This window comes from Apteryx rowi, unplaced genomic scaffold (genome assembly GCF_003343035.1).
Source record: "Apteryx rowi isolate R43461 unplaced genomic scaffold, aptRow1 scaffold_238, whole genome shotgun sequence".
Taxonomy (NCBI): Eukaryota; Metazoa; Chordata; class Aves; order Apterygiformes; family Apterygidae; genus Apteryx; species Apteryx rowi.
This window is the reverse complement of record NW_020448730.1, coordinates 633,687-659,626: the sequence shown is the minus strand read 5'-3', so window position 1 is coordinate 659,626 and position 25,940 is coordinate 633,687.

Here is a 25,940-nt window from a genome sequence, read left to right as displayed (position 1 = left end):
GAAGACTATGAAGTCACTTGAAATTATACTTTTTAAAGCAGGATTACAATCTGGCTGGCAGTCCAATGCAGTGCAAATGCTACTACTTTCCTCGATGCATATGTTCAATGCAGATGGGGCATCTGAGTCCTCTTCCTGCTGATGAAAGAAAAGAATTCACACGTGGTATAAACTGTACTTCAGGGCAAGCTGGCGTCCCATTTACAGTGTGACCAAAGGACCTTAAGGAAATGACAAAAAAAAACCCTAATCATGACAATCAAATTTAAAAAAACAGGGTTCAGAGGCTCCTGCTCACAACAGAGAAGGCAATATAGTTTGTTTTTTTAATGCTAGTTTGGTTTATTTGTCATAGTTGTAACTTCTCTTATGTATAAATAGAAAATTAATCAGTCTGTTCCCATCCTTTTACACACACAGAGAATAACTAGATTATTGTACTTTCTTTTTGTTTGGCCATGCTTTGATGTTTGTTGTATTATGGTGTTTATAATCTTGCTAATGCTTTCAGATTAATAACCTAATGAACTGTGAGAAAATACTACATGCAGTTGTGCTTCACATCTGATAGATATGTTGGATCTAGTTTTTTAGACAGCAAACTAAACAAATCATATTCTAGAACTTAAAACATAACACTAAGAAAGTCAGTTATAACACAATATAAAATAGCTGTTTTCCAACTGAGTTTTCTCATGTTTCTTTGTTGCCTTTGTTACATCTGCCAGTCTGTTTTAATGCTAAGTGAAAAGTGAAAAAAAAGCGCCAAACTCTTCGGAACCATTTCGAACATTTTGAATCAGTAGGATTGTAATTTCATCAATTAAAACATGCAACTAGAGTTTTAGTGATATGAATGGAGGATGAAAAATTGAAATAATTTTCAAAAGCAAAGAGGCTGAGCTGACCTAACTATTCAAATGCCCTTTCATAGCTTACATTAGGTATAAACCCATAGAAATAAATTGGAAGCATTTCATAGCTAAACCTGTGAAATCAGGTTTGCCTCTTGGCAGTGATATGTTACTAATTTCAGGTTAACAATGGCAATAATTTATGCCATGGACTTCTGGGCAACAAAGATAAGATTCAGACACTTTGCTCGCCTCTTATTATCCATCCCACTACTCTAGTGGAATGAAGCACATGGAAGCTGAACCAACCTCTGGTTCACATCTTAGGCAGGTTAACAGGTCTTCAGACTTCATTTAGCACTAAGATTTCAGACCGTCATAAGTTTAAAACATAGCCTCATGCTGACAGTTTAATGGTCAAATAAGCAAAGAGTTAACTTACTTTTAACTTCTAAACCTTCTGACCTTTCTTCCAGGGCCACAAAAATGACATTTCAGCATGGATTTTCTGATGTGTCTTTTGACTGTGCACATGTGGCAATGTCTAAAACAGCTGTCCCTGTTTACATTATAACCCTTTCAAAATATTTTCCTTATCTTTTTATTGTACATGGCCTCTGTGAGGCAGTGAAGGTAAGCACAGAGATTCTTCTTCTTTTCTTACTTTTTTTTTTTTTTGGCTAAGTCAACCTTCAAAGTCACATTATAGATCATCTGAGGGGAGGGGAAACTCAAGCAAGTTAAACACTCAGCTTTATGCTTTATGTTGGCTTTTGCCAAGAGAGGTTTTTTTTTTTTTTTTTTTGCTTTTTTTAATGAATGTGTCAGACCTGAAAGTATTTGCCATACACCAGCTCTTGCCAACAGTAGGTCAAAGAATTAAATCATTGCATTCATGAGATAGAAATGTCATCCCTTCCCATCACACAGAGACCCTTCACCTTCTAGCCTTGTAAACACTTTAATTGGCTCTTTTCCAGTAAAAATGCATTAGTTTCTTGACTTCATTTGAACATATGAAGTTCAAGGAGAAAATTGCAATGTAGATAAAACACTGTCAATATCAAAGTAGTTAGATTTTTCACAGTAGAAAGGGGAGCAGTTCAGATTTCAGATCATAAATCAAATCATTATCTTCTTTTTTACTTTTTAAAACTTTTTTATTTTGAAAAAGTCTATTATTTTTAATGATTTGCATTTATAGATATGATACATGCATTTATCATATTTAATGTTAAATTCAATTTTAATATATGCTGCTAAAAGGAAAAGAGTCCGCAGAATCCCTTCAGGACCTCTGAAGCAAAAATAAAAAGGAAGAAAAAATTTGCAATATCAGTGATCAATATTTTGCATTTTTGGTCAATCAACAAAAAACTACAGGAAATAATGTGTAATTACACATGACTTGATTCACCAGATTATTACCTATATTAATATACTTCATGCTACATCCATCTGAAACTGAACTATTGTAGCAATAGACACCATCTCATACTTGAACTAATCTCTCAATAAACAATAATCTATCATTGTAATTTATTAAATAAAAGTTGTCTTTTTTCCATCTATTCCAAAAATAATTTGGTAACATTCGACTCCTAAGATGAAACCAGATCTGGAAAACAATGTTTCTGCAAGAATTGTTTCATTTCTTGTCTGTTTTTAACCCACTTTGCTGTAAAGGGACATATTATTAAAAAAACAAGGGACATATTGACAAAACAATTAAGTATGAATTTTAAAGTTAATGGAAAACTCAGACATAAACCTAATCTTACTTAAAAGAATATTTTTACTCTGTGTACCTGTTTTTCTTTTTATTTTCAGCTGTAAAAAGCACAGTAATAGAATATTTCTGCTCTGATGAGAAAGAAGTACAGGAAAAGTACTCATGAAATTACTTCATTGCACAAGACGGCTGTTTCACTTCTGCAGAATCATGGGTTATAAATTGTTAGAAAAATAACAAAGAGTCTGTATGCTTTTATCTGAAATAATACAGCCTATTATTTTATTCTGAAAAGCACTGAATACCATGGGAAAGAACGTTAGAAGAACACCAAGAGACTTGCAGACTTATACAAGCATACAAATTTTTAACCATCCATACCTGCAAACTCTTTTAGCAGCATATCTGCTTTTTAGGAGGATGACATTGCTGTATGTTCACAGCTTGTCCCATGCCAGTCTGGGGCTTCAAACGACCCCAAACATTGCTTTGTGACAAAAATCGATACCCTATATGAAGAAATCCCCACTTTTCTTGTTTCACAAAATTTTCATTTTCTCTTCTCATACTGCAACTTTTATCTTTTTCCTGTGAGGTACTTTCTTAATTCTGTGGGACAGCAGCAGAGAAACATTTGCAACTTCACACAGGACTGTAAAAAAAATTAGGTATACTCCAACTTTTACCAGTGAAGTAATCTTCTCCTTTCTTCAGTCTTTTGAGGAAAATAGTCATGTTACTGTTGCTTCCTCTCTTGTAAAACTCTCCTTCCCTTGGCAATGCAAACTGCATAGGCAGTAAGCTGAAGATGGTGACAGCTGATTGTCAGTTCTCAGCCAAAGCGGATTTCCCTGTCCAGAGCTTTAAGAGCATTTTGGCCTTGATTTTGTCTTTACCTAGTCACTCTTCCTGTAAGTGGAAGTGCAAGAGCAAACAACATCATCTAAATTCCTAGATGCATCAGTTTCAAGAGGTACTGCCATGTGATAAAACCATCTGCTAAAATGAATACCAATTATGATTCCAGTATACTGACCAAACTCACCAATTTTTAGAGACTAGTAACCAGGAAAGCCTCACTTGCTCCAGTAAAAGACACCTTTAGAAAAAATCTGGAAGGACAATAAGATGAAGTGTGTATTATTACTATCTACCCAGCCAGGATGAATCATTTACCTTCTTCCATTTTCAGGTCTGTTTTAAAAAAAATAACCATTCAACAAGAATCAAAACACATGTAATTTCAGCAGTCACTGAGTGCTATTTAATATAGGAAGGAACTTTTTTTTTTCTTTTAGCAAAAACACAGCAGTTCACAATGAATGCAAAAATGAGCAGTTCTCATGTCTTAGCAGTATTTCCTATTCATCCCCCTAAATCAAGCATGCAACTATTAAGTACAAACATTATGACAGGCATGTGCTCCTACGTGATTCAGTAAACAGGAAGTCACACTACTTTAAAGGTCACGAAACTGCTTTGCTTCAGTCCACATTATCAGTTATTGGTATGAGCTGTTTCCCATCTCAGACCTTATTCTTCCCTGGAACTCCCAGACTTAATGACACAGAAGCTCCACAAGCCCTTGAAAAGAACAAGACAATAGACTACGAGAATCTATAGGGAGAACAGTAATTGAATGCCAGAGGGATCTCTCCATTTATTAGAGATATCAAGTACTTCCCCACTGCAAAACAGGGATATTATATCTTTTAATTCTCCTATCTCACAGGTTAATTGAGAAGACTATGTATTTGGGAAGTGGCTTTGAGGTGGCTGGTTATGATGTGTTCTCTGATTGAAATACTATTGTTTTTACAAGTTACTGTCTTCTCTTTGGGCCCTGAAGCACTGAGACTTTGCCTAATTAGAAGCACACAACTGTTTTACCTTCAGCGGAAGTATTCATGTGCTTAACGTTAGGCACATGCTAAGCAGTTTGCTGAACCACAGTCATTCTTTCTTTTTGGTTTACTTCCTAACACAGATACTTGGGGCTGGTATTGTTTGACATCTTCATTAATGACCTGGACCATGGGACAGACCGCACCCTCAGCAAGGAGGAGTGGTGGATACACTGGATGGTTGCGCTGCCATTCAGAGGGACACTGACAGGCTGGAGAAATGGGCTGACAGGAACCTCATGAAGTTCAACAATGGGCAATGCAAAGTTCTGCACCTGAGGAGGAATAACCCTGGTGGACAAGTTGACCATGAGCCAGCAACGCACCCTCCTGGCAGAGGCAGCCCAGCATATTCTCCCAGCAGGTCAAGGGAGAGGATCCTTCCCCTCTGCTCAGTCCAAATCAAGAGACCACACTGGGTGTGCTGTGTCCAGTGCTGGGCTCCCCAGTGCAGGAGAGACGTGGGCATCCTGGTGCAAGTCCAGCAAAGGGCCTCAAAGATGATTAAGTGACTGGAGCATCTCCTTCATGAGCAGAGGCTGAGAGAACTGGGACTGTTCAGCCTGAAGAAGAAAAGGCTCAGGGGGATCTTGTCAATGTATGTAAATATCTGATAGGAGGGTGTAAAGAGGATGGGGTCAGACTCTTCTCACTGGTGCCCAGTGACAAGATGAGGAGCAATGGGCACACACTGAAATACAGGAAATTCCACTTGAACACAAGAAAAGACTTCTTTACTGTGAGGGTGACTGAGGACTGGAGCAGGTTTCCCAGTGAGGTTGTGGAGTCTCCATCCTTGGAGATATTAAAACCAGACTGGAGAGAGGCCTGGAGCAACCCACCCTAGCTGAACCTGCTTGAGCAAGAGGGTTGGACCAGATGATCTCCAGAGGTGCCTTCCAATCTTAACTATTCTGTGATTGTGTGATTCTGTGATGTACTTTTTTCCATTTTGTTGCATGCTTAATCTACAATATAGCAATTTGTGTGGTCATTGTTATTTATATTGTCTTATTGGACTTCTTGTTTTGTTGTGAATAGTAATACTTCATGTGTAAATGCTTGCTGAAGTATCTGTCCGAAGTGCTTCCAAACTTGCATATAAGATGGTCAGGAGAGGCTAGGAAAGGTTCTAGGCAGAGTATCATGACAAAGCAAAGAGAGAGAAATTTAAGGCACCAATGTTTTCCACATTTGTTTAGGATTAGAAGAAAATCACTGTTTCTGTAACTTTTTACCGTTGTTGTGTATTATATGTATTGCAGTATTGCTTCTGTTTCCTCACTGGTTGAGCGCACAAATGATTCTGGCATGAATACTTTTCATGTACTTTTAAAATTGCTTTCCCAAATACTTGCACACACAGCTCTGGAAACTGCTTTTCTGCAAATGTTGAGCTAGTAAATTTGATCACTAGACTACTCAAGAAAGGTAAATACAGAAGATTTGTGGGTGTATGTAAAGTGCATTAACTTTGAGTGAATATTGGCATACAGTTTTCCATTCTTCATTCTGCTCTAATAAATTTGATAATTATATTAGATAGCTAGATTTGCATAATTATATACTGTACAGAATTGTCTGCTTCAAACCTGGTCCCTGAATATTCTTACTGAATTCTCTTGCAGATAAAACCATGTATGCGACATATTTACTGCAACAGATGCTTGGAGACACTAAAATCTGACTTCAGGTTCTGGTGGTTCTTACAAGAATACTTTCCAGAATATATTGGATAATGGTTTTGCAGCTACACTGTTTTAAATTAAAAAAAAATAATAAATTTGTGTTTTCACAACTTATGCTACTTGATACTTTACTAATGACAGTTTTTATTTAGTGTGAAAGGTCTATATGGGCTCAGCGGGCTTCGTCAAGGGAGCTACACTGATTGCCTGAGGTTTGTGCCCTAAAATGTTTACTTCTTTGCATTCTTCTGGTTGGTGAAAAACATAATAATAAATAATTTTAGGCTTTGATCTTGCAAATATAACACAGTCTATACTGGTGTTAATTTAAACAGTGGTATGCCCAAGTAAAAACAACAAGTTCACTCCCATTTGCAATTGCCTTTGTAAACTATGCCACCAGATGAGCTGACTAGCCATTGCTCTGGATTTTTGATATACAGAATGTCTATGCTAATCAAAATGTCAACTTTTTATTTTGATTTTGCAAGTGTGCAGAAAGCTATGCAATGTGTAATGGGTAATGATGTCCCCAGATCAATGTTATTCAGCGTAGTTTGCAAAACTTGTATGACTGTGAGAAGGGAAATACAAACCAGGTTGTGGTTCTCATATTACTTTTGCTTATGAAAGGTGATACAGTGCTGCCTGTTTCAAGGGGTTTTGTTATATGTTTTTCCCAAGTACAGAAGAATTATCTTATCACCTCAATGTTTAGTCAGCTTTGTAGAATAAAACAGACTCTCCTAAATGACTCCAGTAAGGGTAAACTGTTTAAAGTTGGGAGCCCACACGTTGTTTGGACTCCACTAGAATTACATTTACCAGATCTCTCATATACTTCTGAATATGTACTACATTTGCCAGGCACTATTCTTGCTAAAGAAAACACACTTGACTCATCCCCTATGCAAAGTGTTTGTTTTCACTGATATTGCCAATACAGAGGTATTAATGCAATTTAAAGTGAATCTTCAGATACAGTATATGATCCTTCTGATCTTTATTAAAAAGAAGAGGAAAAGGAACAGTTATTTATTATATGAAAGTATTCAAAAATACTTTATGTAGTGCATGAGTTCAGTTAGCATCTTTTTCAAATTAACTCAAGGAAAGAATGATAAATATTCATTTTCATCTTTCCCACTGGCACCAAAATGTAAATACAGCTAATTATGGCCTTCTAAATACAATTATTAATCAGTTTTGTAGCAACATGTTATTTTATACCCAGATGTATGCAAATGTTCAGGTTTATGTCCCAGATGGGTTTCATTAAGTTAAAGCAATCACACAAGTTGAACAAAGCACTGATCCATGTTCTGTTATCAATACACAAATACCCAAAGTCCTCAACAAAAAAAAAAGCAAACAAGCAGAGAAACCACACATACAAATGCATATGAGTGTATAGACACATGAATGCATATGAAACACCCAATCAATTTGTACTAAAATAATGTGAAAGAACTGACATGGACCATGCAAACCAAGAATTCTCTAGGAGGTTTTCTTCACATATTCTGTGAAGATGTTACAACCAGTATATTCTGAGGAATTTATGACAAGGGGAGCTGTAAGACCAAGTCCATCACAGAGAACATGTGCAATGCATATTTTAATGTGTCCTTATCAGTTACCAAAGGACTTCAGGGACTCATTTCCTATAAGTTTTCAGGCTAGCCCCTGGATCCTTAGAGCTTAGAAGAAATCCCAGCTCTGCTGTGGTAAGAACTCCACTGCTCTAGTGCCAGTCTTACAAACATTAATTTCAGCAGTGAATCCTGAAGCTTTAGAGAAATTTGTTCTAATACATCTGTCCCTTTTGGCTTTCCTCTTCCCTCTCTTATGACTGTTGTGCTCATCTCCAGGCACATGTAATCTGTCAGATCTTAGACCATTTTGCATGAATCTGACCTGCTGTACAAAATGACTTCCTTCACAGACTTTTGCCAGCATCAATCATCAAAACACTCTGTGCAGACAAAATGTATCATGGTGTACTCAGTGTGGGACTTCTCCAAACTCACCTAGCAAATTTTATATCCGTGAAACTAACCTGTCTTAAACATCCTGCCTTCAAAGGTAAATCCACTGCAAACCCATAGACTGCAGTAGTATAACATGAGATTAAGGGTGGAACTGGATCCTAAAAATTTATCATTTGTTTTATTTTTAAAAGATATGCAGGAATGCACTCCTTTTACCCATTTTGTAGTTGCTTTGACTCCAAAGTACTAATGAAAAGTTACCTAATGGAACTTGTCACCTTGCACTCCAAAGCTCCTTAAAAAGCCCAGCTACTGTGGTATGTCAGAGGTAGTTACTACTGCTTCTGGTAAGCTTGCATGACAAGCTCTCAATTCATTATAGTTTTCTAATCTCTATAGCATTACAGAACCAAATCTCAATAGTATTTAGCAGTTAGCTTAAGTTAAGTGTATCTTGAAACTCACTGTGAGATGCAGATGGCAGTCTGTCAAAGTTTTTGCTCCATTGCAATGATTGAAATCTCAGTTAGGAGGAAAACATGTGAGGCTATGTAGTGGCTGCAGTCTTAAGACTATTAAATTATACAATTATTTTAGGTGTTCAGCTCTTGTGCGCAACACAGGTGAGATGATTTATCCAAAAAGAAATGAAAATGGAGTTCATATATAGCCTAAGGTGAAATAATCCATTATCGCAAAAAATAACAATAATAAATATATTTGCTCTTTTCTGCAAGCAGGAGACCTTCAGACATATTCACTCTATCAATAACTGTAAATGTATTGAAGGATATTTTGGCAAATATTTCTTTAAATTTGCTTAGCTTTAAGGAATTACTTTTGTCTTAAAATTTTGTAAGAAATTGGTCTCTAACCATGTACATCAAGTGCTAATAAAACATTTAAAATCCAATTGCTGACAAGGGAAGACTAAGATCTTGTTGCCAATTCTTTGCACACAAAATGTTTTTGCACAAGAGAAGAAAGGCATCAGAGGTTAGGAAAACTTATTACCCTCCTTAGAAACCCAACAGGGTTTTTTTACAACTTTTAATCAAAAACAAAATAATGAATCAGATATAAGAACAATAGAAGTGGTGTGACTGTACAAAGGGCCAATGGATAGTCTCCATTGAGACTTTATTCCCTATGATGAATCTCAGCTACGCAGGATTTTATAGTTCAGTATTGAAATTTATCTTTTTTTTTTTTAAGTCATAACAAAGAAAACAAAAGAAACTCCCTGAAAACCACATTTGGAAGCTAGCACTGAACTACATGGTGAAAGATGAAATAAACAGAGGTTAGAATCTGGTCCAAACCAAACCACCCCAAATTGAGGAGAATTTCAGACTCACATCCCAGTAACAGCTCTGTAACTTTCTCCAGCTTCTTAGTGTGCTGTAACAGCTGTTGGTACCTGTGCAATTATCACTCACTGTGCACATCTCAACAGACTTGCTTTTACTTCCAAGAGCGAAGAAATATATTATGCATTTGTGTTGTACAGTGGTAGGACCTCTCTCCCACTCTGTGATCTGCTGTGCCAGACACAGCTGATCAGGGACCCCAGAGGGAGGGTACGGCTCTGCGCTGGGCAGAACACGTGCTTGCTCATCGGCACTTGTTTGTAAAGGGGCCTGGCCGTGGTGCCACCTCCTTTGTTGTCACGTATCACTGTGGTCCTGCCTCTGTCTCCTAATCTGATGTGCAATATTGTCTTTTTCAGCTCTTTCTGGTGTGCAGTGCCACCTCATATGTTGGGAAAAATGAAACTGGAAAGCATCTATGCCTCTGCGTATGCTGTCCATGAAAACTGGTAACTGGAGTCAATGAGAGGAACCAAGTATGTGAAAGAATAATGGTGAAGTCATGAAGACATGGCCTCAAGAGGCAGTCCTATTTTCCTTCTTTTCTGATTTTTTCATGTAGTAAAAAGTTACTGGGGCTTAGGGCTACAGCAGTAACACAAAAAGGACAAAATATACTGATTTATACCTGCTTTGGGCCTGCTCCTGCTCTTGCTGAACTCATTGGGAATGCTGATATTTTAGCTCTCTAAGAACAGGTCAATTATTTTAAAACTCTACATGAATAGTCTTCTGAGGTTTGTTTTGGGATTCTGGTGTCTGGATAGAATGGCTATATTAAATTTTGCTTTGCAGACTCACATCTCTCTGGAAAAAAATAGTATTTGCTTTTGGAGCTTGAGGCACAACCCTTTAAAAAAAAATTAACCTTGGTTTTTAAAAATCCTTTGTTTTAATACAATCTATCTTTTCTCACATGCCATTTTTTGTTGCTACAACACAGCTATTTTAAACTCTAGTCATCACCATCTGTAGCTCTAGTCCCATTTCCTAAGAAATTGCTGACATCTGTTTAAACACTGATACTTCTCCATCTACACGGATATTTAACTCAAGCTTGCTATTGTGTCAAAGATTCTGAATCTTGAAAAGATACCAGCTTTAGGGCTTAATTATAACTTTTCCAGCACTGATGCATTAGCAGGAGAAGGAAGCATTTGTCCTCATAACATTTCCATGCAGGAAATAGGGCTAAAGTTCAGCAAGACTGCTGGAAAAACAGAGGAGGCTAGCTTAAGTTCACAAGGCACCTGCCGCCCCAAAGAAGCAATACAAGGAGACTGGAATAGGCCCAGAGATTAATGCAATACTGTAAGTAATATGATCTAATCTCTCACTTCGCCATGAAGTGGAGTGAATGATCAGTTAGAGCACCGCAACTGTGAGGTCACTATCCAAAAGCTGAAAGGAATTAATAAGCAATAAGGTCATCACTTAATGAACTCATTTCAGTTCAATCCACAGAGCATGTCTGTTTATGGCTGTAGGGAATTTTTTTAGTTTAAGTAATTTTCCGTCTACTTTACACAAAAAAACCTGCCCAATACCACATATCCAGAACAAGATCGTTGACTACTTTTAAGAATTAATTGATATATCACACTCTGATCATATGTTTGGAGTCACATCTTGTATGGTCTAGTGACTAGTGGGCTAGTAACTATGGTTAGTTTAAATTCCTACTTAGGAGAAGCCATTTATACTCTGATTCTCTTGTATTGTATAAGTCACCTGGTCACCTGTCATCTAATAATCATCATAACCAAGAGGTCCCTTCGCCTTCTCTCATTTTCTGTTCCTCATCCATCTCCTAATTTTTTCCTCCTTTGAATTCCATCCTATTTTACTCTGAGAATTTCACAAAGCAGATGTTTTGTAATGAAAATGAAGTTGATTATGTTGACAATTAATTTAACTGGGAGCATGGGGCTGAACAGAAGTGAAACAAAAAGCAGTAAAATTCTTAGCAAAATAAGATCAATCTCTTTTGCTCTTATTCAAAGATGACTCCAGAGCCACTTCCATTCAACTGCAGGGCCTTTTTCAGTGTCTCCATTTTTAACAGAAAACTTAATTTTGAATTTGAAGCTACTTGACAGCAGCTCTTAATCAAATAGGCAATTAGAGTTTTTCTCTGCAGCTTAAAATTTTTAATCAGAATTAAGACTAATTTGATGGATCACTTCAGACTGATATCATCCAGTCTTCAGTCTTCAGCATCATTAATTCTGTTTTGATACTACATCTAGAAACACGGCATGTTAAAGTGAAAGCTCAGGGAAACTTTTAAGTGTCTCAGTATCAAAATATGCATCCATTCATTTCATCCTGTTCTTACATTTTTATTTGTTCTCTCTGCCAGTTATTTATGTTCTTTGTGTTCATAACTGTTTTTGCACCTTATGATGATTCTAGAGTCTGACTTCTCAGCCTCCTAAGCTTTATAAAGCTTAAAAAATTAAGAGCTAGTTTCTATTTTCTAGATTGTCAAAGACCTGAAATATAATCTTTATGTTATATTTGTTTTAAAAGTGCTGGTTAATGAAAATCTAGTGTAAACTGATTAATTAACTATCACAGAGTCATAGCAGTCAAAGACAGACTGGAGGACAGTCAGCAAGTTCCAACAGACGGAGATTAGTGAGGGAAAGTGCTCTGCCTGTCCCTTTGTTCTGTCTGCTGGTGCTGTTGATGGTCTTACATTCCCCAAGACCAATGACAGCACAAGCAGAAAGGATAGCAACCTCTTTTTGACATTTTTGAAGCCCACAAAATCCCAAGATGTTGCATATTGGTATACAAGCAAAGATCTCAGTGATCTACTAAGATTTGCATTCTGGTTTCAGTTTTTTTTTTCGCATTTGGTGCAATGTCAAATACATAAATTGGAAGCAGAATCTAGAACAGTTGATTAACTGAGAGTCCAGATCTGTAAGCCAAAGGTTCTTTTTCCTCTTAATTTTTTTTCCATATGATTCTCAACAGCCTTGTTGTAGAAGGCATCACTTTAATAGCAAGTCTCTGTTGCTGATCCAGAGGGACGTTTTTGCTTGGTCAGATCTAAGCCAGACCTGATGACTTGAAAACCTTACCATGGTTTCAATTTCTTTGCTCTAGATTTCATTGTGGTAAGTATAAGCCAGAAGTCAGTTTTTTTTTTCTGATGCTCTTTTTATTTTATTTTATTTTTCTCCAAAGCTGTCGTGTCTCCATAACTCTCATCAGCTTAAATGAGGGAACTACTGAGTATCTTTTAAAGATCAACATTTTTTCTCTCTTTAGTTTTCCCTTACCAGGAACATGGAACTATAGTGATAGCTACATCACAGGGAATAATCTGGTTGGTGTTCGGGAACCTCTTCAGCATCTGTGAATAAAGTCTTCTATTCTCAGACATCATTGTTTATTTACTCTCTACAGAAATAACTCGTCTGCCTGTCTTTTGTATATTTTGTAAAATTTTATGTTGTTTTGATACCTTAGGAATATCTGGACTTATTTTAGTAAACTCAAGGCTTTAAATATCTATGGGATATATCAATAAAGAAATGAAATGTGGCCAGTCTTGCCTTAGTGAAACATTATTATTAAATCAGTTTAAATTTTATATCTGTATCCATGGATTTCCTATTATAAATAGTTTTAAAACAGAAGAAAATGAAAAAGCAAATGTTTCCTTTTGTTGGTACTTTCTTGGGAACCACACATTCCTTCTACATTTTGATTTGTTTTGTTCATATTTCTGGACCTCTTTCATTTATTGCCACCTGAAAAGCTTTAAACCTACTAGGAACCTTTTTTCTACATGTAATATTGATCTGAAAATGTCTTGAGAACAGATTTCTCTGGATTTTTCCAGTATTTTTCATTACAGCTTGTGACAGAAGTAGCATAGGACACTTTTCTTTGTAAGTTTTGAATAATTTCTGGCATTTGGATTGCAACATTGGTGGGAGTACTAACACATCAACACCCGTGCACAAAAGGGAAGGGAAGGGAAGGCAATGTGGGGGGCAGGGAGGAGAAAGGAGAAAGGGAAGGGAACGAATACCTCATTTTTCTGATCCTCTGCAAAATTTTGAAGAAATTCACGCATGAAACTTTGAGGGTTAAGATTTTTGTCAAATTGTATTTGCTTTTGTAAAAAGATAAATTGATTTCTAAATATAAATCTGTATCTGCAAAAGTAGGCTTTTTCATATGTGATGCTACACTGTAATGCATGTACTTGAATAGACGCAGTAATGGTACTGGGTCTATAGAAAAATATTTTTGCACAAGTAATAAAAGTACTTTCCAAATTTCTGAGCTTAAGTATAGTTTTCGTTTTCTTTGTTAGCTGTTGCATAAATTCCTGATCTATTTAGGTATTATGAAAATACAAATCATGATAATAACAATAATTATAATCATAATATAAATAATAAAACTGTTAAATAACTATTATACTTAAATGTATTTCTACACAGCTACAGTTAGACAAGAGCTTTTCTGCTTTCTCCGTAAGCTGTCTGGATGTGAACCAGGCTTGGATGAAAAGCTGACAGCTGTGTTATCACAGAAATGTGTGTGAAACTGCTGTTAAGCCCTGAAATGAAAGGTAAAGCCCAGCACTACACTAATGCAGCTGTATGGGAAGAGGAGATTAACTCTATCTGTATATGCGTGGGTAGTCATGCACTCACTAACGTTAATGTGCACATGTTCACAACACTGAACTTTAGTTTCTCAGCTAATGTACAATACAACCTTCACCTACATGTGGCCTATGGGTAAGTCTGTTGCTGAGTAGTGCTAGATTTTGGCTCCAAAGTTTGGAACCTGACCCTAGAAGCTGTATTTCATAGCTGTTTATTTTATTTAAAATGATAGCGGTGCTTCACTCCAGAACAGAAACAACTCTGAATTTTGAAAACCAGGTCTATTTATATTCTTTCATTACCTCAGTCACAATAGCATTGCTTAAAAAGGTCTTATTTCTCTGATTATTTACATAATACAACTAATGTACCTATAAAAAGCAGTGCATTTTTACTTTTTACTCTAGCACATTTCAGTGATAGCATTTTTTCATAATAAAATTTCCTTCAAAACATCTCCATTTTCCCAGTTGCATCCTGCTTTAAATCACAGAAAATTGCCCATGGTATTTGGAAGCACAGGTGGCTGGTAAACTATCAGTCTCCAGACATAATGATAAACTATGAAGGAAAAAAATCTATTTCCCTTTGATTGCTATAATTCAGATAGTTTTACTGTGTGGGCAAGAACTGTGAATCCATACCACACAGACAGTTTACTTAGCAGCAGTCATCCTTGCTAGTAAATTTTCTTCAGGTTAATGTCTTGTGGCTGATGTAGTGCAATATAAGAAGAAAGCAGGTGGAAAGAATTTCAGCAATTAGGCCCACACGTCTTTGGACCAGGCCCTAATTCAGCTTCTTTGAAAAGGAAAATAGCTTCCAAGTAACTAGAAGTTTAACTTGTGAGATATCATGAAATACAACTGGACTCAAATAAATCACATTAATGAAACTAATCTTATTTAGACTTCCATTTCTACTAAGAATTCCTAGTGGCTTGCAGGAGAATGTATTTATGGTAGCAGAATGATTTCTATTATAAACTCATTTTTTCCAGCTTCACATGATCAAATTTTAATAATTGCAAGGCTAGAAAATGGCTATTTCAATCTTTTCTAGAAGTCCCTAAGCTATATAATTTCCTTTTAGCACTAAGAATCTACTAAACAATATTGGTTTTTAGACCCTTTTCTGTCGTTCTAGGCCATCTTTCACCATCTCTTATAATTTAAAATTTAAGGGAATAACTTTTTTCAAGGCAGGCAGCCTTCACATTTTTGTGAAATGCGTTTAGGGGAGATAAGACCACAACTCCCACGTTCATCCGTATGAAAAGCAAAGACAGCCTAGCCCTCAAAAGGAACTACTTACTCATCAACTCCATAAAGAACCTACATCTTCCAAGTACTGTCTTGGCTCAAGTCTGTTTAGTTTGTGAAATCTGAGAAATCACATCAGGTGTTAATTGCAGACCATTCTGAGGTGTTTACCTTGTATTACTATACAGAATAAATGGAAGAAACATAACCATGTTGGAAATTTCCAGTCTGGTAAGCCAAAATTTCAGTCCATTTACCTGCAGTTCTGTGGCTTTACAGCATATTAAGAACCCTCTCTGAGGTTAGATTTACATGTAAAAGTTTTCATCTTTTATACAGCCATCATAGCTAATTTAAGAAAATTAAATGATCTAAGTTCTTTCGTTGGCAACTTCTTTTATACTCTTGAAATTATAAACCACGAAATTACTGTTTTTCTTTGTCCTGTGATTGTAGTGTTTTCAAGGCAAGTTAAATATGTTACATGCAAAGTCATTTGTTACTGGTGTCATGTCACACCACAGGGAAAATAAACAGAAATTATCTTTTAATAGGGCATTTATAATCTGCTCCCATTAACTGGAAGCTCTTTGTTTTCATTTTCATTTAATTTATTTGTTTTCCTACATTTTAGCAGAATCTCATATTGTCCTTTCCTTAACAATAATAAAGCAGCCCTCAGATGTTCTGACATGTGTTCAGTAGTACTCAAGGTTACACTGTCTACCCAGAAAACCTTTTAAGTTTAGCATGGAAATAAAGAAGAACATAGCAATCTGAGCTTTGTGTCTTTAAAGAGAGGATATATAGAACCTAAATAATTTCAAAAGTATTTGAATATTTCCACAGTTCCTTTTCCTCTCTAGGGAACATGTGCTGTAAAGACTTTCCCTTAAGAAATTCCACACAGAGCAGCTCTGTTAAACACACTCCAAAGGAGACACTGAAAGACAGGAGGACTGTTTTCTACAGTCTTGAATACAGTTTGCCATTTAATCACAGGGTAATTCCTCTCCACTTTCAGTACCTTTATTTATGTCTTTAGTGCCCCAGAAAAACAGAAGATACAGGAGGCTTCAGTTCTGAAGCAGTGCAGCTTTACAAGTAGTCTTATTTTGCCCTGTGATCTTCCCTGCTACACCAGGCCACTATTAGTGATAAAGTGCTCCCCAGTACATGTTTACAAACTATTTGGCTTAAAATCATTCCTTTCCTGTGCTGTCACTGAACTTAGGGACTCAGATCCTGAAGGATGTTGAGCAGATGCAACTCCTGTGAAGTCAGAGCTCTACATTTGACAGGAATAAGCTCTACCAGAGACCATCAGCTTTCCTTTTCTGAATCAAACCTTGGTAACTGCAGGAAGCCTCACATACTATGCTTAGATATAGGATGAATTACATCCCTGTTATTTTTCTTTGAGCTTTCAATCTCACGCTCTCCATTTTGCCATATACCACTAAATGAATTACTTCTGCTGGAAATGGCGAAGAAAAAATAAAGAGCAAAAATGTTTCTCAACAAAATCCTACTATTGTATCCTTATTTTACTCCCTTGCAATTTTGTTCACAGGGTCAGGAAGCTGCTGTATGCAGAGTTTCCTAGTTCTAGCTTCCACTGGAGTGTGGAGGAGGTTTGCATCGCACTGCTGGAAGAATACTTTTCATTTACGAAATGTAAAACAGCAGGACAAGTTATAAAAAAGCTCAATAAATGATAGAATTTAAAAGAGGGAAAAAAAGCAATGTGCTGCACGTGAGAGTGTTTGTGTGGGTCCAATTAACATTCTGAACATAAAAGCAAAGTTATATCATTAGGCAACATTAATATCTCCAATACCTCTTCCATATGCTCTTTCTGCTTTTAAACATTAGATGTGACAATCTGTTCTGCAATAGCATACGGTTTAGTGTAAATACAGCGCTTGAAGCAAAGCTTTAAACTTATGATTTCTCTTTGAAGAGAACAATGTGTTCATAAGTGAATCAGATACTAACATATTCTCTTAGTTTTTGAGCAACCCTTTATGTACAGATCCAAAGTTAATATTTCCATAAGGCTTCAGTGTTCTATCAGAGGGGGAAACTACATGCACTTCATTTATCTAGACGGTGTTATCAAATTATGGGATCAAACTATTGAATGAATCTAGCTACATGACACTTAGCTTTGTATGACATCTTGGCTTTGTTACAGATAATGGCAAACTCCAGTGAAGTCAATGCAGGGTAGTTCTCATCTTTAATTTTATAAAATCTAATTTGCTGAATGTTATAGTCTAAAATTCTAGACTTCTAGGACTGTATTTATACCCCCCCTCCCCCTCACAAGCCCCCCCACTCCAAGGATCCTTTGGGTTACTAGGGCCACATGCTGAATGATGAATAATTTGAATAATCAGACATATGCTGCCAAGAGATAGTCCAATTTATACAGTCTTCTTTTGAGCCTTAAGCTGTCAATGTATTTATTCCTGCTGTTGCACCCTAAATAAACAAATACATTGTAATGTGAATAATATAGTATAGTCATGCTTAAATAGAAATAAAACAAAACAGGAGCATGCCAGAAAAAGTAGGGAAATAATATGCCTCTGTACTGTAACATTATTCCTGCTCTTTTCTGTGTTATTCATATTTAAGGGATGAGGCCTTTGGGGTGGAGATTTTTTTTTCATTACGTGTGCCACATCTAGCATTATAAGGCCCAGTTACGCTGCCCATTAGGCACTCTTGAAATGAAACTAATAATGAATAATGATCTAAAATTTGCTGTATATTTACACAAAGAGTAGTCATACATACTAAAACAAAAGCAGCCTCCATAGAACTATGAATTGTTCACGATTCTATATTTTGCTTTAGGTTTTCATCCATACTAGGATAAAATGTCCAGGGATAGGATAAAATGTCCAGGGATACAGATTGGTACACATGTGGAAGCACTGAAATATAATTTATTTTTAAGGCAACTACCTGACTTTTCGTAATTCACTTAGGAATCTGCATAAAAGTTTTGAATGTATTAAATTATTTTTTCACATTTGATTCAACCCACAGTGGGACAATCAGCTACAGGTTTCAGCTATGATTCAGCCTTGATCGCAGCACATTATTATACTCACACAACCGTCATTTGCTTTTCTTTCTCTGTCTAGAGATGATTGGGTTGCTTGCAGCTTTCTTAATTAAAACTCTGTTTATTTTAACTGGACTTAGGTTAAGAAGATTAAAGAATATGGTGAATACACAGTTTATGACTAAAATGGAAAGTTATCTGGGAAATAAAATAGAAATGAAGCATGAGATTAGAATTTAGTCTTCTGCAAATGTAGTACAGCATGGGCGCCTTTTTCAGTGGAGATTGTATTGTGAGTTGTAGCCACTCACTTTTCTATTTGCGCAGCATGATGACCATTTTCAAGGAATTATATGTGCACCCAGGCAGGTTAGAAAATAGCACAGTTACTGAGAGACCAATTTTATACATCAGGAGCAGATTTTGTGAAGCAGCTTCTATATGCAACTTAGTTTCACTGTCAGCTCAACCTGATTTTACCAACAAATGTCATTTTATGGAGAATTAATTCAGATACTACTGGATTAACATTAAGATATGTGTTCCATTCTGAAAGGTGTAGATGATCTAGACAGCATGACTTCTGTGCATATAGAGGGAATATGTGGTTTGTAATTCCCTCAAAAAAGGGAAGCATAGAGCATGTATATGTATTTTATTTGGAGTACCCTGTGTATCTGCAGGAATGCAGAGGGCAAAATATAGCAAAACACTCATGGGAGTCTGAACATGCAAACGTGTGGGATACCAAGTATTGATCATGCTCAGCTCTCCTCTCTGAAGCTGCATGGAAAGATTGCACGGAAACAATGAAGAGGATATATCATACCTCCCCTCTTTATGCAATTGTTCTGCAGTTAAGGCACTTTGCATATGGAAGGTGTGAATTTATATCTCTCTTCCACTAGGAAATATTGAATCTGACTAAAGCCACACAAGAATATATCCTAACTCTTACATCCTAGAATAATTCAGGGATGGACTGTCTCTGCCTGTTCTCTGTCCTTCCTGTTGACACTGCTATAGAGTATATGAACTCTGAAATAGTACTTCCAGAGGAAAAAAAAAAAAAAAGCTGTGTTTAATGGTCTGTTTGTTCTTTCTAAATCCATTTTCTACGGCTAGGAAAGAGGAGAGATGGACTTGGGATGTAAAAGTCCTAGATGGTGAAGAAGGACTATAGCTGGAAAGGGCTGGGGCTGCCTCAACTTTTCTGACTGTTGTTTATTCCAAAATTTGAGAAAGTTGCCTTTGGCACTTCCTTTCTATGACTTTTTTTCATTAAATACAAGAGAATGAAGTTGAAAAGTTTTGTTTTGGTGCTGAAGGAAAAAATGCCTGTACTTGATATGGAAAGTCTCGTGTTGTTTTTTTGGCTACGAATAAAAGCTATTTCATCTGGATCAGATATAACTATGTTATTGCTCACATTTCTGGTTCAGTTATCAAATTTTTAAAAAGTAAGGATTTATACAGCCTTATGTAAAATAGAGATTCCACCTTGATTAAAAAGAGAAGAGAGGCAGAATAGAGTGAGATGACCATATTTATGTTTTTTACCTTATTTATGTAAAATAAACACTAACCTAGAGAATGAGAGGAAATGGATATTTTTAAAAGCCATTCTCAAAACATGTATTACCTTGGATCACAACACATATCTTTGATTTATCAACAAAAGTGGATCAGTCATTTATTAAAACAAGGAGTGAGAAAGTTGTTGATTTTGACTGGAAAGAACAGGAAGGTCTTTTCAGCAGCAGGGGCCAGTTTTTGGACAGCCATCACTGACTGTATTGGTATGACAACTGTTCACAATTTGAGATACCTGGAAATACTAGGGACGGCAGCAAACATGTTTCCAAAGCCATCCTCTTTCTTTTTCATTCTTTTTGGTGCTTACAGCTGCTAACTTCTGTCCATGAAAAGAAGCACTTGATTTCTAGATTTTCTGTGCCCAATTGGTTTTTCTTCTGCCTCCCTCTGAATTTAAGTAGTGAGACAGTTGGAATTGCCTCATGAGTAACCAGCAGGATCGCACTGGCCTACATCTACAGTGCTAGATGTGTGCTGTAAAACTGGTGAAATTTTTTAAGAAAGAAAACAAATAGGAAAGCTATATATGTGTGTTTAAATGAAGAAAACAGTAGTAGTAGTAACTACTAGTAGTTGTAGTTTAACTGAAGAAAACAGTAGTAGTAGTAGTAACTCCTCAGTTAAATCTGCATAGCAAACAGAAATACTGTGGAAAGATTTTATTTGGAGAAAACAGATTACTGAAAGTGGCTTTCTTTTCCTCCAAATTATTCATAGTACGATGATTTTCTTTATTTATATATTTTATTGTGTTTTCTATGTGCAACAAATATTTACTGTTCTCTGAGGACCCATGGTATTCTCCCTTTGAGAATTCTGCTGGGAACAATTAATTGCTGCAAGTCAGTTTAAACTTATAAAAGCCAACTCTTCCCTCAAAAGTTGCAGTGTCGTTTTTCATTCTCACATGGCAGCTTATTGCTGCTGCTTCACTGCTTTCTTGCTTGTGCTAGAACAAGTCTTAACCTTCGTGTGTGGTGGGTGAATTGGTGCAGCAAACTGTCTGGTGTTAGCATTAACTTGATGGGTTTTGTGTGAAGTTGGCTTAAACTGAATCAGATTCACGAGGCTTGTGCGGGTAAAAGGGGATGAGCAGTGCGCAGGTAGGAGTGAGTGGCTGAGGGCACAGTGAAGGTGAACCACTTCTTGAACCGGCAGTGGAGTTTCAGGGATTTTTATCCAGTAGCGCTTCAAAGCCTTCAGAGAAAATATCTGGGAATCCTCCCCCCGCATCAAAACAACAAAACCCTGTAGCCTGCAATTCAGCAAAGTTAAACAGAGAGTTTGCTCCATGCCTGCATTGGTCACTAATCTGGTTTGCAGAGTGGCTGTGCAAGCAGAGGTTGGCACAACGGAGGCGTGAGGCAGGAGGTAGCAGGGAGTAGCCACAGGGAAACCAGAGATCTCTGCATCTGCTGACATGGTTGAGAAAACATAACCTAGAGCTGCATCCTCAGATTAATGCAGTGGAGGCTCCAACAGACAAGCTCCAGTGCATCCAGGAATAGTGGCTGAAGACATGATTGCTTCCAGCTGCCTGCCCCTCTGCCGGAGGTCGTTACCGCTCTCCCCAACACCACGTTCTCATGCCTCAGTAGTCCCATTTAATAGTCCTTGTATGTAACAGGCCAAACCCTCCTCTGTGTTGGTGGTTTAGGATAATATACTGGACTGCAAACTGGGTTTCTGACTTGCAGATGTGTACTTTCTTCAAAGCACCCCTGCAATGCCAGTAGTCCTTAAAAGAAACACTGCAGGTGTGAAGTGGTGTTATAATTTAAATTGCTGCAGCAAGATTCACGAGAACACACCAGAGTCCATGGGTGATATCACACATTGCCTAGCAACCACTTTATTAATGTTTCTAAAAATCACAAGGGTATTTGGGGAGACCAGTGTGCTTCAACTCTCCTTAACCTTGAGGCGCAAGAGAAAAAGAAGAGCCAGAGACTGACATAACTGATTGCCAGCTGTTTACTGTTGGCAGATTATTTTGGGCTTTGGAGCTTCTTAGCTGCTAAATGCTCCAGATAATTACATCAGTCAGAAACGTCCTTCTCTTCATAACGGTGTTACCTATTTAAGAATCCCCCACATGAGGAAGTATATAATATTATCCATGGCAATTATCCAATATTGTCCATGACAATCTAAGTCACTTGAAGGGTCAGGATAAGGAACTGCCAAATGTCTCCAGGTCTTTGCTGGTTTCAGCTGTTAAATGGATAATACTCAGTTGTACTTTGAAAGATAGCTGTTAGGACGATGATGAATTTAAGTGTACCTCTGTGTGATGCTTTGTTAAAAAAAAAAAGTCAGTATAAGGGCTCATATTATGAGTTTATACTCCTAGGCTGATGATAAATGATTTTATGTAACATTGCTGAAGGTGGTTCATCCCAGCTATGAATGTATGTATATCATAACATTTGGGTAACTAATATTTTAAATATTCTTTAATTCTTAGTGGAGGGGGCAACATCCTAACTTTGATCTATTTGTTTTTTTAACATCTGACTTCCAAAAGATGAGTGAAGAGGGACAATTTTGTGCCAGAATTTCAGTCTTTCTCACAAAAATTTAAAGTCTGCAGGAAAAACTGTTATCTCTTAAAAAAAAAAAAAAAAAAAAAAAAGGACTTCTGATAAGACCAGTTCTAATGATCTGTATATTCAGTTATTGAAAATCTGATGTACCACAACTAACTATTTAGGACACACTGCTGTAAAATGATGTTTAAAGCTGAAATTTTCAAAACTTTTAAGTTACTTTACACATCCAGTTCCCATCATTTTGCAATTCTTTCTGTGGATTTCATCATTTAATACAGTTTTAATAAGCAGATTGGCAATTATATGGAGATTGTGAAACGAGTACTTTGTGAGATTTTAAAAAATACATAAACTGCTTAGGCATTTCTTAGTGTCTTCATCCTTGGGTACCTAAATGCCTTTAAAAATTTGTCTCCAAATTCCTTTGGCAGTTTGCAACATCAACATTTAATTCTCCATTTTTCTGTTTCACATTAAAATCCAGTCATCTAAGAAATAACAAATATATAAAGCAATCTCTTCCCTACTAGAAAAATAAACAAAATTATGCTTCCCAAATACTAAAAACCTTCAGAAAGCCCTCTTTCTGTACTGCAGAGCAATCACAGTAATTTATATCTTTCTGTAATCACAACCTCTTATTTTCATATTAGCGAAATGAAGTTGTACCATACTGGTTCATACTTTATTTTGAAAATCTTTGAAATATCCCGATGTCCCATTCAAATGAACATAATTGAAATAATTGCTAGTATTCACAATGTAATAGTAGAAACTATTTCTTCATTATGAATCTGTAGCATAGCTGAAACCAGTTTTACTGGTCTATTTTGAATATGCCTTTAATAAAGTCTTGTACCTGATATCAAAAAATTTGAACATAGAAGTCAAATTATAGGTTATATATCAAAAATGGCAATGGATAAATATTATGTTTTTAAAAGAGCAGGTCTATTAAATTAAGAGACAAAGTGTATTATGTTTATTAAAGAGAGTTAAACAACACTGGAGGAAACGTTTGGGAGATTCAGATAACACCTCTTTCTTCTCTTGTAATGCTTGGTTGCACCAGTTTTTGATGCCATATTTTTTCCACCCCTGTTCACTTGGAAAATTTGCTGCTTGCAACAATATATAAGCAGGAGAGGCTTCGTGGCTGACTGCCACACATTCTTTTACTTTATCATAATATTAGCATGGCCAAAATTAATAGCCTTTTATTTCAAGCTCCAAGATAAACAGCCTTGTAATGGCAAGTATTAAAAAAAAAATTAAAAAAAAAATAGATTACACTTCTGTTGTAATTCTTTGAAGAGAATTAAAACTTTATTTGGAAAAAGACCACAGATTTTGACAACAATTGCCTGTAACCAATTACTTCTATAAAATTACAACCTTTCATTTCATGGAAAAGTGTTCTCAAAAGATGCTTCAATTACAAACCAATTTTTTAACTTCTCTGGATATTTTAGTCTACTGAATGTAAGCTTGATGAGTAGCTCAAGGTGTAAGATATTCCATATCTATTTGATAACAAAATAGGTATTGTTAGTCAAATAGTGAAAGGCTTAACCAACTTTTCTTCTTTATTCAACTACTTTGGAAACACATATGTTTTCAATCCCGGAACCTCAGTAGGGAATGTTACAGGAAGCATTGAAAATAATGGAAATGTTTTACCAAAATCAGACTGTTCTTTGAGATGAACTGATAATCCAAATCAACTCCATCAAATACCTTTCAACTCTAAAAAGCAAAACATCCAGGACAACCTGAGGTTGTTTTAGGGCTGTAGCTGACAGGTTCTTCTGATTGAAGAGGTTGTTTGCTAGTGTGGCCCTCTATGCTGCATTCAGAGGTTACCTTCCTGTAACAGGGCTGGCAGGAGGATATGGGTGACTGCTCTTCAGTCGTTACAGTTTACAGCCTGGTGCATTACCTTAATGCAATGGGGAGCAGTTTGTTTTAGTATGCTGGGCTATGATTTGCAGCAGCCAGGAAGCCTGTGGACTTGCTTTAGCCACTTGTTTTGGGCAACACCTCTAGCATTAGGTTGAAAGCTCAGCTGAAGGTAGTAACGCCTCATACCACCGTCACTGACAAAGCTTGAGAGGATGCTTATAAGGAATACAAAGTTTAGAAGGATTATAAGGAATATGTCTGCTTACTAAGCCTTTTCTTCTGCTAGAGCATTCATACTGATGATATGCTAACTGTTTTTTTAGAAGACTAAATACTTCTTGATTTCAGTGGCGCCTGATTACTTCTTTTCCAAACTCACTTTTCTGTTAATTTTTTTCATCTCTACCTTTTATTATTCCAGGGATTTATCTTATATAATATTAGATGTCTAAAAGTTGGAGGAAAACTTTGAGCTAGTTTCTAATTTAGTCAAGGGGGAGCAATAGGCGCCTCCAGATAGTGCTATTATCTGACTTATCACAGATATCTATCTAGGTATGACAGCGGACATATGGGTGACGAATGCCTTTCTGGCAGCTGAAAACTATGTCAGATATCCAAGGGCAACTTAAATGGCAATGGAGCAAAAGATTTGAGTGCAGAATCCCTAGCGTAATGGTTAGGGAACCTCTAGAAAAAGACCTGGTTTCTGGGGTCTTCTTCTGGGTCTGTTTCAGTATTCTACATTAAATGTTCTTTCATTAGAACACTTAAACTTACTTTTTGCACAGCAGAGTTAAGGGAGACTAGAAATTTAGACTTGAATCCCCTCACAGAGGAGAGAAAAGAGAACCTGGGAATCCCATTTCTTGAGCAAGTGCTCTGAACATCAGGAACGGATGGCAAATTAAAAGAGAGGATACAACCCTCTATCTTTTTTTTTGTTTAAGAGGCAGCCACCACAATGTCCTGTAAGGACCCATGTTCCAGAGATATTCTACAAAACTGCTGGATCCCACCCATGAGGTAGCAGTTTCTCAGACTGAACTGCAGCTACGACTTCAGGATGCTTTCTTATATATATGGAAGTCTGCTTGCATATCTAAGATGTATTTTGCAAGCAAACTGCATTTGCCCTGTCTGTGCTCTGAGCAAGACAGCTGTTGGCCAGCTCCAAAAGAGCTGTACTGAGGGGAATGTTGAGCCTGCAGTAGTAATCCTTCCTCTCCACCTTTTTTAAATACATATTTTCCAGTCCGTTTTAGAATGTATTGGGTTTGGTTATTGTTAGAGGGAAAGAATGATCTGAATCTCAAGTTAGCAAAGACAGCATGCTCTCTTACTTGTCCTTATATAGTCACCATAACTAT